Source organism: Euprymna scolopes, chromosome 5, assembly GCF_053919585.1.
Source record: "Euprymna scolopes isolate OS-2025 chromosome 5, ASM5391958v1, whole genome shotgun sequence".
Classification (NCBI taxonomy): domain Eukaryota; kingdom Metazoa; phylum Mollusca; class Cephalopoda; order Sepiida; family Sepiolidae; genus Euprymna; species Euprymna scolopes.
Window position 1 is genome coordinate 15,197,382 of NC_136486.1, and position 17,574 is coordinate 15,214,955.

Genomic DNA, 17,574 nt, shown 5'->3' on the forward strand with positions numbered 1-17,574 from the left:
ATTACGTCCTTGTGGATGCAATCTTTTCTTCAGGGGCAAGATTGTTTGTTTCGGCAATTACAATTTTGTGGGAGGGGGAATCTGCGGGGGATGGGCCTGGGCTTTTCTTATTTTAGAGTTATGTGATGTTATTATCGTTTGTGCTATGTAAGGCATAGTGGAATAAGAGATTTTATTGAATTTTTATTTAATATAGTGCTGTATCTATCGGATTGTTGAAGGACTGTTCAATTATTTTAAAAAATTCTTTGGTATATTAGTTTTTACGTTGGAGCTATATGGTGGGTTGAACAATATGATTTGTTTTCGCCTTAATTTATTTCTATTCTTTTTATTTTGCTTGCTATTGGATTTAGTCTGACACTTTGTGTGCTCTGGACTAGGTTTATGCTTTTTTGAGGAGTTACGGATGGGATTATTGCTTTTCTTTTGGGTCATGTTATGTGTAATTGTTGATTTATTTTTGTTTTTTTCCAGTTTGTAACCTATGTATTTTATCTTATCCGTATATCCTGAATTGCGTAAGGCATTATTGTAAAAGGTTGCTGCTTGGCTAAATGTTTTCTTATCAGCTGATAGGCTTGATATTCTTTTGGAGACGGATGGTATAATAGAATTGATAATAAATCTGGGATAATTCGATTGTTTATGTACATAGAAAAGGTTCAAATTAGGCTTATGGTAAGCGGAGTAGGTTTTCGAATTAAGATATGTCCAAGAAATTGGATGTCTTCTTAATAAGATCTACTTCAATAGAAAGGCCATAGTTCTAAAGAACTCATGTATTTTTTTACGGCATTATTGTATTTTCTGGGCCTGTCTTTTGTGATTAAGAGGGCATCATCTCTATATAGGCCCCCTGCAGGTTTTTGAATTCTAAGCTGATCTCCCTTAACAAGTAGAGACCGTACAAATCAGTAACTTGTGCGGAGTCGGTCTAACCCATTAAAATGTCAAAATTAGATGGGATATCTTTCCTGGTCCAGTAATTTCCTTCAAAGTCAATCAGAGAACGCCTAGCCAAGAGGATAAGTGTCCTTTCTAGATCTGTTATATTGAAATTGCTCTTAGCGAAAATCAGGGTTTTATTAAGACGTATTGGGGATATAGATTAGTAATAATTACATATATCGAAAGTTACAAAGTTAAGTATTTTTTATCTTTGATTTGAGTGATCCAATTGAGGACAGTTTGTCAGCATTGCCAGAGGGGGGTATTTTCTCTTTTATCAGCGGTATAATTTTGTCTAAGATTTTCTTACTAACTAGTCTTGAATCAGAGCTTGAGGGCCAGATTAATCCTAACGATGGGGTTGTCTTGGAAATTTTCTTTATGGTCCTTCATTGTAAATATTAGGATTCCTGGTGTAACGATTTCGGTGAAATTGTGGAGGTTCATTTGTTTAAGTATGCTCTAGGCATCTATATTTATCATGTCGAATTCATTTTATTAACAGTTTTATATGATGTATTCAATTCTTTGTACATAAGCCTCTTATAGGTTGGGTATTTTCTGCCCACCTGGATTTATAACACCGAGCGACATTGGACTCCAGGTTGTATCAACTTCTCTTTTCGTATAATTTTCTCCATATAATTATCCACCACAACTCAAAAACTATGTTCAATAATTGTGCTGAAAAGACAAATAGCGTCCATTCGCAGCTGAACATTTTGCTAACTGCATTTCATTTCCTCTGATGATATGCCCATGGTTGAAAATCCATGGATTAAGGAAATTAAAATAACCCTTTCTATATATTCCTTTTGTCAAACAGTAAATTCTTAAATCGAATATATGTCGCGATATCTTGTTTTTTCAGAATTTAAAATTTAACCACGAAACTTATATATATACATATATATATATATATATATATATATATATATATATATATATATAGTTTATAACTACTTCATTTACTGACATAAAATTAATATACGAAAGTATACATTTATGCGTAAACTTTAAGTATTTACTTCAACAGTGCTCAATACGTAGGTAGAGCTAGTTAGTAAATTATAAAATATATATGGCAATTAAGCTACACTGAATATTCCGCCTTTCATCCACTCTAGGTTTCCCCAGCCTGAAGAATCCTAGAGTAGATGAAACGCGGAATATTCAGTGTAGCTTAATCGTCATATGTATGTTATAACTTACTATATATATATTAGAGGAATCTACGTTGGTCAATCAACGTTTCGACGTAAACGCACACAGTCACACACACACGCACACACATATATGTATATATATATATATATATATATATATATATATATATATATATATATATATTACGTATCCATAATCGACACAATTGTTGCCACGTTCAATTACAACAAGCACAATGTGTAACATTTAAAAAGGCACACAACATCTGTTGCAATATTTATATACTCAATGGCATGAAAAATTTATTTTTTGGCTTTTTGTCAGATCAGGTACATTTGTTTGCAAAATTGTCATTTTGTTAATTTTTCGGAGACTAGTAATAGTGTTAGTGGTAAAGATGACTAGAGATTCAACCATGGTATTTAAGTGCTCGAGAAACGTTTTATATAAAAATGGACCCCTGGTATGTTGGCAGGCTATTCCTGGAATATAAAAAGGGAAGATGGCACTAAACGCAAAAAGGTTAAGTGGGCAAATAATTCTGCGTTTTTCTTTCATAACTTGTAATAATAAAACATGTTTATAGTACATCAAAATAGTGGGTAATCAAGACAAAAAAGCTCAGATTGTGTACACAGATATTGTTCCCCGAAAAAAACTCTTATGGTAGACGTACTTTTGTAAAGCTGTAATTCGTTGCACATTGGTATTAAAGATACTTGAAAATAAATAAGTAAATTCCAACGCACCTGATGATTTGTAAAATTATGTACTATTTTTTATCACACGTAAGGCTTTTGGCTTAACTCAAAAGTTATCAAATTATTGCATATATGCATATTCATATTTATGCACAATGCAATTTTTAACATTTGTGAATTTTCGTGGTACAAACCCTAAAGTAAATGTAGTACTATACAGACTGATCATTATTTGTAGTTAATATGACAAATTATATTCATTTTCACAATACGTTCGAATGGCGTTGTGCACAATTATATAAAATGTACTTTCTGCGAGTATATATTACAAAGTGTAGTATCAGTTCGACACAGCATCAGCTCCATTTCATGAGAAAATATACTTTTACTTGCTATATACACTAACAGCTTTTTTCCATTAATTTGCTCATAAAACATTACTTTTACTCGCTCGTGGGCCTACTGGCTATGATCTAATGTAGTCAGAAATATTTTCTCTAATACATTAAGTTACAACTGATAAGCGCATAAACCGGAATACGGGAGATTTAGAATCCAATAATACAGCTTGTTGTTTTATTTTGCAGAATATATGAACGAAAACTACGGTGATATGAGGAGCAATTTTCGATGAAAAGGACTTGTAAGAAAAGCCGACTTGGTTAATATGATTCTGGTCGTTGTTTGTAATCATGTTCGGCATAAGCCCAGGATACAATTTTTTTTCAGGTTATGATTTTTTTTTACATGGGGGTCACCATTTATCAAGGCCCGAAGGCCACTCAGGGATAAGGGTTATTGCGCGTAGAGTAATCAGTAAGATAGTATTGTAGTAAGCATTAGTATTAGGTGTTTAGATAGAGTGTCTTACTTAAGGGGGCGGTTAGTCAGGAGTTTGTTTATGTTGGACTTGAAGACGTCTAAGTTGTAGTCAGGTAGAAAACAGGCAAACGGCAGAGAATTCCACTGGCGTGCAGTTCTAAGAAAGAAGCTTTGCTCATGGAATCTACGTTTGGATTTAGGCACAGATAAAGAGTGGGGAAAATTAATGACAGTATTTTCAGCCAGACGGGTGTTTCTCGTGAAAGATTGGCGAGGGGGGGCGCGAGAGATTGGAGCTCAGACGAGCACCTGCCATGGAAATAACGATAAAACAAAGACAGGCTCGCAACGTCTCTTCTGTGGGAGAGAGGTGGCAGGGAAGAGAAAAGGGCATTCCCCACTAGACCACGAAGTCTATTTTGTACTCTGATGCGGAATACGATGTTTTTACGGTATTTACTCCGCATTTCGATGTTATTCATAATATTTTTTGATTATATACATGTGTATTAAATAGTGTACTGTATTTTGTTACACATTTTTAATGCCGGGGTTTACTGGATAGCGAAATATAAACGGTTTCTGATATGTGGTTTTATGTTTTTATATATTGCTACCTGACACTTTTCGGAGAAACGTTGTGGTAAGGATGAACTTTTGTAGTTATAAAATATTAGCAAGGCATCCGACGTTTTCCCGGTCGTAAAATACGCTTAAATATGATATTTTAATTCACACTCACTAGAAATGCGCACTCACTAACCCAACTCGCGTTGTTCTATGACCCCGTAGGATATATCTTTTGAAAACATGGCGACAGACAAAATTACATTAGATTATCACCGTTTACATGTTCATGATTATTTATACATCTAATATTTGTATAACACAACATAAATTGTAAAAACTACATAAGCTTTGTGTGTACGAGGATCTGAGGTAAGGGGAAAAGTTTCCTGGGGTTCTTTGATTTCCTTCTTCTCTGTGCGTTACAATAGGAACATGCGTCGGGAGGAAATGCACATTCTCTAGGCCAGCATTACACGAGGATTTCAGTCTGTTTCTGAATTCAGTTTGAATTATTAAGAGCTAGAATTTATGATTTTGGAATGATAGAGCAATTAAACAAGCATTTACCTTTCGTAACGGAACGTCGCTGCATTTATGGTCTTTATTTTATTCACAAAAGATAATTGAACCGTTTTTTTTATTTTTAATCTTAATTCTTGTTCACATTACATTAAAACTTCTGCATGTTAGAAAAGTCGATGATGCAGGGAGCAAAAGTATGTTTCCAAAGACAGGCTGAAATGTTTATTATTATTATTATTATTATTATTATTATTATTATTATTATTATTATTATTATTATTATTCTCTACAGTCAGGCATTTCCAAAAACATCTTCTCTAAGAAGAAATCGTGCCATGCCTATAAATATAATGGGTTATATGTGCTAAATTCTGCGAGTAATATAGAATTCTGTTTCGCAATATATCATATCAGGCTGTTTCATAAGTTCCCGTTGTTATATAAAAAAAATGTTCTAAAACATGTTTTGATATTTGCCAAAATGTTATATATCATTATAAAGCACGTAATTTGTTCTACAAGATATTAGTCATCTTTTTTGGCACATATAATTTTTCTGTTTTTTCACAACTGCTAAATTGATTGTCAAGTGGATAAAAAATCACACCTTTTCATATTAACTCGAGGTCGAAAAGCGAGTGAATTGACCAACTATAAATGTACCGTGCATCGAGAAGACACTATAGCTGAGAGAATGTTCGAAATTGGTTTACTAGATTCAAACCCAGTAATTTTGAAGACAATGGCGCTCCTCGTTCCGGAAGACCAATCAGGAAAGACAAAGACCAACTAAAGGTTCATCTGAAGGAAGATGGCCTAAAGACATGTAGAGAATTGAGTGAAAAGATGAAGTGTGATTTTGCGACTATTTCACGCCATCTTCAGTTGATGGGATTCACACAAAAACTTGGTGATTGGGTCCCACACGAAATTACGTTTGCTGTCAAAATTCTTTAATTTTCTTAAAAAAACGACGGGAATTATGCAACAACCTAATATATATATATATATATATATATATATATATATATATATATATATATATATATATATATATATATATATATATATGGGGGATGTATACATATAGATATATATGTGTGTGTGTATATATATGTATATATATATACATATAGAAAGAGAGATGGAGAAAGGGAGGGAGGTATGTTTATTATACAAAAAAGCCCGTCTGTATTTGTCTTCATAACCATGGCATCTGATATTTGGGCTGAACAATGAATGCTCTGGAAATGTCACTTCTGATTAATGAGTAGTCTAAAAATATGCAAACGAAGAAACAATTTATCGTGATTTTAAATAGTACCTACTGTGTCCTTGTAAATTGAGCTCAGTATTAAAATAAATTAAAAGAAAATGACGAGATTAACCCGAGCTTGAACACGGGATTATTCGATCCATAGTCCAATGATTGACACCTGTGGTATTTATCCAGATGAAAACAATTATATTTTTCTTATTCTTTAAAAACAAATCATTTGCTAAAGTTTTACCATCTAAAGTGTGAAAATTCCCCTGTATTTTTTTTTTTTTGTTTACATGAAAAAAATTAGTTCTAAAGTCGATTAATATATACAGGGTGTTCACAAAGTCTCGCTACATAATGCAGTATGTGTTACGTTTTGTATATTACGTTTTTGAATTTCGGTGATAGAAAATGAGAACAATAGTCCGAAGTATACAAATAAAAGAAAAAAAAAACTTTTACAATTATGTGTACTTCTTTGTCAAACAATAAACTTTGTTGTGATTCTACATAATTTAACTAAGGAACTAATTCTACATAATTTAACCCACACACACATATATACATATATATATATACATACATATATATATATATGTGTGTGTGTGTTGGTGGGTGGGTGGGTGTGTATGTGTGTGTATAAGAGAAATGTAAATTAATTAAACTTTATATAAATATATATATATATATAAAGTTTAATTAATTTCCATTTTTCTTATACACACATACACACACACATATATATATGCATATATATATATGAAGTTTAATTAATTTCCATTTCTCTTACACGCACACACGCACACACGCATATATATATATATATATATATATATATATATATATATATGTGTGACAAAAGAAATTAATTACATTTTTTATTACATTTCTTCACACGATTCTATACGGACATGAATATCTTGCAATTTATGACTATCATAAATTTAAACTCCACGGAATAAGAACACTGTTTGCAGGAATATTCTGTCGAATAATAAATTTAATTGTACATTTTAATTTACAGTTTTAATTTCTTTTCTCTCTGTTCTGTTTTTATTGATGTCTTTATTTTGTTGGGATTAATATATACTGGTATTTATATTAGAATGAAGTTAACCATTGCTTTTTATCAGGTAAAGAGCTTGGTCAATTGGCCTTTCGTATTTCTTATATATATATTATATTATATCATATTATATTATATTGAAACCAATTATGTGTGTATATTAGTGAAGGCTTTCCGAAGAACCAAACACACTTATAGGTATACCTGCTAATATTTGACGTTGCAAACTACTGACACTAGACGGATGATACAGTAGACTGCATGTTCTTACATCAGAGCTTTTACTTCTACATGCGTTTTATTTAAAACTGATGGTGCAAGTATAAATAAGTTGCGTGAACAGCTCACAAAGGCGGAGAATTCTATTTTAGAATAACTGCATAGAAGTTACAAACAATTGATTTGTAAAGTAATCACACTAACTGTTACATATTTTGAAAGTATACCTATCTTTTGATGGCGTCAAAGGTAGTTTGTGCAAATGTAACTTTGTGTTGCGCCCCAATAATGATATTGCAAGAAAAACGGATCAAGTGCGCTTATTCTAAGGCCAAAACTGTCGCGGTATGGCTGGCCTGAAAAGCCACTTGGGAACATATCAAAGTAAAGGGGAGGAGTAGGAAATGGGAGTCAGAGAACATGAAATAAAGGAAGTGGTCGCGCCAGAAACCGATAGAACAGCTACCACACACATACACACAGGCACACACACATAATATATATATACATATTACGTTATATATATATATATATATATATATATATATATATATATATATATATATATATGTAACAAGGGTTGATAGAAGAAGAGAGTAAATTAAATTCTAAAAGAGGAGACTTATCTCGATAATATAAAGCTCAACAAATTTCAATGGACTTATATAGGAGACAATAGGAATGGATAAAAAATTCGCAAGTACTATATATTTGAAAACATAGAATGGGTCATTTATTTAATAAGGATATACATACAATAGTTTGGGGATAAAGGGGACTACTTATACCAATGGTAAAAACGACCCCTTTTATTCCAAACTAAATGTATGCATATCCTTATTTAATAAATGGGTCATTCTATATTTTCCAATCTATAGTATTTGTGAATTTTCCACTCCTATTGTCGTTATATATATATATATATATATATATATATATATATATATATATATATATATATATATATATATATAGAGAGAGAGAGAGAGAGAGATAGATAGATAGATATAGATAGATATAGATATATATAAAGATATATAGACACTTTCTCCCGAGAGATATACATACATAGAATATATTTACCAAGTCTATAAAAACTTATTTCAAAACATGACCGATATGAACAGAAGCAGGCACGTCACTTGTTTCATTGAAGTGCAACTCATCACGCGCGTGGGACTCATGTATTCGTTTTTTTGTTTTTGTTTTTGTTTTTGGATTTTTTCTTTTTTCAATTTGAAGAAAATATTTTCTCATCTCGTCATTCTGACAAACTCAGAGGTATATAGCAAGCCCCAAACCAGATTCAATTTTTGTTAGCCAAAACGTCATATCCGGGACCACCATGAAGTTGGGGACATTTAAAAGAGACGACAGATAACGATGTAAGCGGAATCAACGGCATGCGAAATCATTAACCTTTGAGCAACAGGACGTTGGTTGATTATATGAAAAGAACACTAATAAAATGCCTATGAATATACGCTAGATGAACAATTGGGAGCATAATTTTTTCTTCTTTAGTTATTTTTATCAGCGCATGCGCGGTGATAACATTTTTTTCGGGAGTCAAACGGCTTTCCATTTGAGAATAAATCAACAGCTGCAACAATATTATTTGTATCAAAGAACTAACTAACCTCTTTTCGGCAAACAATAACATAAGCGGAATTAGCGTTTTCTTTTTTTTCATATTTGGTAACGATTTCTTTTCTATTAGCAAAATACATGTCCTACATTGTTGGTTTAATAAAACAAATAAAATACATTTGTAATGGTCTATTATGTTTAAGTGGAAAGAAACACGAAGGAAAGTTGTGCTAAAATCTTATTCAAGGATATTATAAATGCATAAATGCGAGGATGTGCACGGGTAAAATATTAAAAATACACGCACAGGCATTTCCACGTGACTGTTTCTTGATGGCTACAGAATGGGCGTCAGTAAATGCAATATCAATAATTACTCTGTATCCGTTCTATTAAGATATCAACTTATCGATTGAATGATTCGTGCTCAATCATAGCATATGTAACGTTTAAACGATTATCTCCTTTACTATTAGGTTGACAAGAAAGTTTTTGCGGAATTTTTTATTTGGATTTTAAATGGTGTATTTTAAAGTAAGATCTCGTTAAAATACCTTTACTTTGTATATCATATTAAAAAGTGTTTTTCAAACCATCTAATCGTTTAAATTATAATCTTTTTAAAAGAAATAGTCTTCATTTTAATAGGTTGAAATTAAGATGGAGAAAAGCAAATTTACACAATTTTCCTGTTTCAAGCTAGGCATAAAACCTGCTGAAACAGCTCGAGATATCAACGAAGCATTTCGTCCAGGAACTACTACTGAACGCACAGAACAATGGTGGTTTCAGAAATTTCCTGGCGACAACTAAAGACTAGAATTTTTATAAAAGATAAATTAAGAGCCTTGGTCGAAGCTAATCAACGCACAAGTGTTCGAGACCTTACTTCTAAATGAGACGTAATGTATACGATGATTTCCATCTACTAGAAGACAGAGTTGTACCAAAAGAAGGTAACGCTGACTGTTTGGTCTCATCCATTACAGTTATTTTAATGACAGCGAAACCAACGGAGAAGTGCTGTCAACAAATGGAGGAAATGCATCAGAAACCTCGACAACAACACCCAGCATTAGTAAAAAAGGCCCAATTCTTCTCCACAACAATTGCCGACCACACGTCGTAAAACTGATCCATGATAAGTTGAACAAATTGGGCTACGAAACTTTGTCTCATTTACAATACTCTCCAGACCTCTCATCTACCGCTACCACTTTTTCAAGCATTTCGATCACTTTTTGCGTAAAAAATGCTTCAAAAACCTAAACGATATCAAAAACGCCTTCAAAGATTTCATCGCCAGCAAACCGCAAGATCTTTACGTTACTAGCATTAATACGCTTGTATTACATTAGCAAACGTGTGTTGATTCTGATGGCGATTATTTCGATCAATAAATTTGTGTTTGTTTTTTCATCTGAATTTAAAAGTTAAAAACCGTAAGAAAATTCCTGTCATCCTGATATTATACATTTCTGTGTTTTGCTTATGATAAATGGATACTTGCTATTATAAAAATGAATCAAGTAAAAAGGGTCAGAATAGAATAATAGAACAAAAACTAAAACGGCAGTAAATAAAGGATTGCATTTATGCACATGCGCAAATAAATGCACAAGGTTGCACTGACCAATCGTAAAATACGCTTAAATATGATATGTTGATTAATAATATCGTATTTATTATTATCAGAGAGGCGGTAGCACTCTCTATATAGGGGTGGCCCGTACACGCCTATATACGCCTACAAAACAAAACTATCCAAATCTCAACTAAAATCAACTTATAAGTTTCAAAAAGCACATATTCTTACAGAGAAGCGTCTTACGAATACAGCGAGTGTCAGAACGTCGGTTAAAATGTCAAAAGATAGCAAAAAAGGGTACAAAAATGGCCAATTGTTCTTCTTTCTTCTTTCTTCTTCTTTCTTCTTTCTTTTGAGACGATGTATCTCGGTGTACGAACGGTCTCTGACAACAGTTCAAGCATCAATCGACTGCTCTTTACACTGAGAAGTGCAGTGACCCATCGCTTTTTAGCTAACTCCATAATTAAATAAGATTACGTGTAATAACAAGTTTTAAACACTATATACCCAATGTAGACAAACCACTTCGAACACGGAACTTCTCTCAAAAGGGACAGCTCCAAATAATACACCGGATGCTCACAGACGTTCCAGTTTGCCAGTGGCCTATATTTCTTGGACGCTGAATATTTGAGGTGAACGTTAAGGTTTTTTCTTTAAACAATAACCCACCAGCGTTAATGAAACCACGAAATCTTTATCTCAGTTGATCAAAATTGTTATAAGAGTAACCTATCAGCAAGTACGACGTCAAAAAACAATGTTATAAAAACAAATAATTCTTCAGATTTTAGACTGTAAAATATGTACAAAATGTCAATGCTGTGACCAGGATTCGAACCTAGGTTAGCACGGCCACAACGTGGGGTCCTAACCTCTAGACGATCACGGCTAACACCGACGTCTGTCGCTACTGTCAAACTATTGAAAAATAAGGAGGAAACTTGAAATTCTCACGCATGCGCAAACATACACTATAGCAACCATTGTTAAATGCAGCTGAATCTTCGCTCGCTAAGAAAAGTAGATCAGACCAGTTCTTCTAAGAACTCACCAAACGCCAAAGAAAATAAGTTAAATTAACCGCAAAAGAAACTTCAAGAAAGTCATCTTCTAAGAACTCAGTGGAAGCTGACCAAAAAGAATCAAAATCCAAGCCCTAGCCACAAAAATAATATTGTGGCTACTATACACAATCTACTAATAAAAACAAGTAAGTTTTCTAAAATAAACTACAATAAATTAACCAAGTAACCTCACACTGTCACTGATTAGGACTTCATATAAAGATAACAACTACACTATTGGTGTATATACCGTTCCACACTTTAACTATTGGTGACGGGGCAGTATCTCAATTCTACGAGAGTTGTATTGCTATAAGATAAGTGATATTATAGTAAGATACACATAAGTGTTATATGTATTATCTGAGCAAAAAGAATACTATCAGAAAAATGCTGAAATAATAAAAATTAAGTATCATGCAAATCCTGAGGCAAAGAAGGCTGCCTCACGTGCTGACTCAAAAGCACGGTATAACAGGGATCCCGAGGGGAAAAACTGCCTCACGTGCTCGTTATAACAAAGAACCTGGAAAAAAGAAGGCTGCCTCACGTGCTGACTCAAAAGCACGGTATAACAGGGATTCCGAGGGAAAAAGCTGCCTCACGTGCTCTTTATAACAAAGAACCAGAAAAAAAGAAGGCTGCCTCACGTGCTGACTTAAAAGCACGGTATAACAGGGATCCCAAGGGGAAAAAAGCTGCCTCATGCACAAACTATTATAAAAAGACCTAAAACCCAGCAGGAAGCGACCTGCTACTAATGGAGGCGGCAATGAGCCGCCTCCTAAAAAAGACAATACCATCATGAATGTAAGTTTAAAAATAAGACTGTAAGTAAAAATACTAATTAACAAGAATAAAAAAGCATTGGAAATGCAAAAGGATATAGGGATGGTATGCCAAAAGTATACAAACAAGATAGCTATGAATGGCTAGGCACATGGAAATGGAATTGCATCCAAATTATAGCCCTATAGCTTTTTACAACCGTAATGATGGCACGGAATGAAGATTGGAGAAAAGCTATAGGGCTATACTTTGGATGCAATTCTATTTCCATGTGCCTAGCCATTCATAGCTATCTTGTTTGTATACTTTTTGGCATACCATCCCTATATCCTTTTGCATTTCCAATGCTTTTTTATTCTTGTATTATATTGGGCCCAATATATAGTGATTATTTTAAACATTTAAATTAATGACGCGTACACCACTACCAAGAATCGAAACCAAAACATTTAGCTTACTATTTACTTTTTTCTTTGATGTTAATGCCTGAGTTATGAGAACATGTTTACTGCATATCTAAAAATTTAAAAATGAACATACAGCGATTACGTCATGCATGCATATATATATACACACACACACACACATATATATATATATATATATATATATATATATATTGCCGTCGTTCGATCATCACCTGGCAAATTTAATTTTATTAATTTTCACACCTTTGCATCGATTTTCCCGGGATAAAACCAAATATAAAGTTTCGCATGGTTTCAGATACCCTATATATCAAATTCCATGTCTTCAAACTAAAAACTGACAGAGGAGTTTGGTAGAAAACATTTAAAAACAAATATATATATGCATACAAAAATATACTTTGAAATACGTTTTTGTTTACTATAAACCTTTTTTCGCAAATATTACGAAAGTAAAAATACTGTCGAATATCTGGACGAATATAATTACAGATAATAGTACACTAAAGACGATTATCTCATTAAAAATCCCGGAAAAAAAACTCATAAGGAATAATAAAAATGATTGTTTAATGGATATGCTAATTAACTAGATCTATCATAGATAAATGCAATTTACGACCCATATATAACGTAGCTGTATTTTCTTTATAAATAAATAGAAAAACGATTTTAATATGAATATCAATGCAGAAAAATTTATAGGAGTATACAATATATATATATATATATATATATATATATATATATATATATATATATATACTTATAAAACTTTAAAAAATACGGGGAAGTTTCTCTAGAGCTCTTTCGTCTATCATTTCATCAGGAGGAAACTCGATAGAGTAACAAAATAATATTATTTCGAAAGTTTAAAGAGTTGTAATGGCGAACTATCGAATGTGCCAAAAGTTCGGGGGCAAATTAAAATTAAAATTAAAATATTGGCACAACCAGGGGAAGACAAGAAAGCGGGAGAAAAGATTCAAATTTCCCCAAAGAAAAACAATGCGTTCCCTGTTTCTTTTTGCCGGCACGAAGAAGGTTTATGCACCGCGATAGAGACAGGCTCCAAAATCTTTAAATTGTTTCTTAAGTCAGCTCTATGTAGCACCTCGAATTATATATATATATATATATATATATATATATATATATATATATATATATATAAGCACAGCATTGATTATCAACCAAATTCTGGCCAATAGCAGAGCCCAAGGATGCAGAAGTAGGGAGGCTAACAGACCCCATCCTACCTTGTCTGATTTTAGATGGAACGTGCAGGTTTATATGAGTCAAAAGATGCAAGGATATAACATAACCAGCATCGCACTGGCATTTACATCCATACACAATATTGCTATTTTGGACGTAAAGCAAACTATCCTTGCGAAAAGAAGGAAAAGCAGGTCTCGTAGTGTATACCAAACGCAAGGACACAAAATAGAAGCAGTCGTAAATTCTTCTGAGAATCGGTTTGGAAAATATATTACTCTTATCCCCAATCCACGGTAGTTTTAAATAAACCAGGCATTTCAAAGGTCCAAACTTTTTAGGGGATTTAATATCCGCAACCTTTTTGAAAATACAACAGGATAAGCATTATTGATGAATATTTCCCTGCTCTCATCGAGCTCGGCGTCTAATCTACTAGGTGAACAAATCATGAGGGCTCTATGTACCAAAGTATTAACTAGAGAAACTTCCACGTATTTTATTTAAAGCTTTATATACATATTGTACTTCAACAGCTGCTAAACTCTTGACTGACAAACAATATGGATTCAGGCAAGCCCGTTCAACAGCAGATATCTTAACTGTAGTTTCTGAACGTATATACCGTTCATTGGATAAAACAGGGGAGGGTAGAGCGGTGGCCCTTGATATATCTAAGGCTTTTGACAGGGTATGGCACGATGGTCTTCTAAGGAAAATTAGATCATATGGAATCACTGGAAGAATTCATAACGTAATTAAATCCTTCTTAAGTAATAGAAAAATCAAAGTTGTCCTCGACGGACGTACATCCAAACAATATGACATAAATGCGGGAGTGCCTCAGGGGTCTATCCTTGGACCTCTATTGTTCCTGATATTCATAAACGACCTCCCTGATAATATTGTTTCGGAGATGGCTATATTTGCCGATGACACCACTCTCTATAACAGATATGAGGGGAAAACAAATGAACACATATCCAAGAAAATGGCAGAAACACAAGAGGATGACCTCCAATCCGTAGTGGAATGGGGACAAAAATGGTTGGTCTCATTCAACGCTGCTAAGACTAAGCTTGTTTCCTTCAATAACTACAAGAAACCTTCTCTACCACCAATAGCAATGGCCAAGAACACATTGCCTGAAAGTACTTCTTTTAAACTCCTCGGCCTAACGTTTACAGGGAATATGAACTGGAATAGATACATTGAGAGCATTGCCAAGGCTGCTGCAAGGAAGGTTGGCTCCCTCTACCGTGCTAGAAAACTACTTACGCCTGCCAGTATCCTATACCTCTATAAGGCAACCATTCGCCCATGTATGGAGTACTGTTGTCACATCTGGGCTGGTGCATCTGCTGCTTGTCTCTCGCTCCTGGACAGGGTTCAAAAAAGAGTCGCAAACCTGATAGGTCCTGAACTGTCATCTGGGCTTCAACCTCTGTCCCATCGACGAGATGTTGCATCCCTCTGCCTGTTCTACAAATACTTTAATGGTGAATGCTCTGACGAACTGCAAACACTTGTACCTCCCCGACGTAACTACCCCCGACAAACCCGACAAGCTACTAAGTCTCATCCCTTTACAGTGGAGATCCCTAGGTGCAAGAAAGCCTTTTACTCCAATAGTTTCTTCCCCAGAACTGCGGGTCTTTGGAACTCCCTTCCGGGATTCTGCTTTCCCAACTGCAATGATATGCAGAAGTTCAAGTGTAATATTAACAAACATCTTTCTACTCTTCTCCCTTCATAATGACCCCGCTAATTAATTCCCTAATAGTAGCCCCCTGCTTCAAAGTGGCACTGTGCCTTGTTTGGGGTGAAAATTGAATTAAAAAAATATATATATATATATATATATATATATATATACGAGCAAACAGTTAAGAAAGCATGTTACAGACACTTTGAAAAAGAGTTAAAAACATATTTAACCTGCAAAGGAAACACTAGATAAGTGGATAGTCCTTTTATTTTATATATATATATATATATATATATATATATATATATATATATATATATATATATATATGTCTGTGTTTATCTATGTCTGTTGAAATATGATTTTCTCAATTATATTATAAAAATCTTTAATTAAAGAAGCTCAATGTGCTAACAGAACATATAAAAATAAATGAAAAAAAATCTATATTCCAAATTTCATGAGGTTTACTTACAATTATTCGCTTTATTCAGTTGACACTTATAATGCTCGACAGTAACTGTTGCTGAGCACAAAATCATTCATTTAATGGTAATATCAACTAACGAATATATTTTCCCTTAACTCATTAGGAGTAGAAAAGAAAATGCATTTGGGCATGAATACAAAATCTAAAAGTTGAAATTACCTAATTTTAAGGTTACGTTACGCCATTTTGGTCTTATATTCGTATTAATAAATTGTATTTATTTGGATATATCATAGTATAAAAATCATATTTAGTATTTAATTAATTCATTATTTATACTTTATCTATTTATATTTACTTAAATGATATTTATAATTATAATATATCTAATATATGCTTATATATTTATGGCATTTTTATAGGAAACAGTCGAAAATGTTTTCTGATTGTATTAACTTCTGATTTATCTAATGTTTAATGCATAGATTATTCAATTTTATTGCTATTTAAAATTTAATTATATTTGCTCAAATTATAATTCTTTATTGTCATTTAATTATTTTCGTGATTTATTTTAATTTTTACATCAGATTTCCATTTGTCATATTTTATCATATTTGTTTTCATTTAGTTAAACGTAAATCGCTGTAAATTATAAAGAGTCATTTCCCTTTATTGAACCCTAGTACCTATTATACGATTATATATATATATATATATATATATATATATATATACATACATATATGTATATATATATGTATAATATTTATATCAGTTTAATGTTATATTTTTTGTATGTGTTGGTTACTTCAACTTCTACTATAAATCAAATTAACTGATTCATAAAAAATAATATAAGATTAAAAATATTTTGATATGAGTTTTATTTAACGACTAACAAAGTAACATTCCAAAGTTTTAGATGAAAGAATAATTTATTTCTGTTAGTCATCGAATTTAATCATAATTTAACTACTCTAACTTATTGAATTCAGATATATCCTGATTTTTATTATTTTCTTATTGTATCCTAATATATAGAAATTAGATCACAAACTTAATGTATTTCAAATTCTTGCTGAAAGTTCTAAAAATTATAAAATTATTTGTTATTGTTAAGCTATTTATTAATATAATTATGATTTAATTGTGATTATTATCACCATGTATTTTACTTTAAACTATTATATATTTATTAATTATTATATTTATGTTGGATTTTTTATTTTTATTTTCCCTCTTACTTTATTTTTAAAATTTTATTTTTCTTTAAATGTTTTTATACTTATTTAATTTAAATGCACAAATAAAAGAAAATTAATTTTTATACTTTAATTTGAACAAGTGAATATTTATAACCATATCTGCTTTATATTGAATTTATTTTTTATTGATATGAATTATACATATTTTATTATGATTATTATTAAATTATTTAGAAAGTAATGATTTTATATTAACTTTTTTC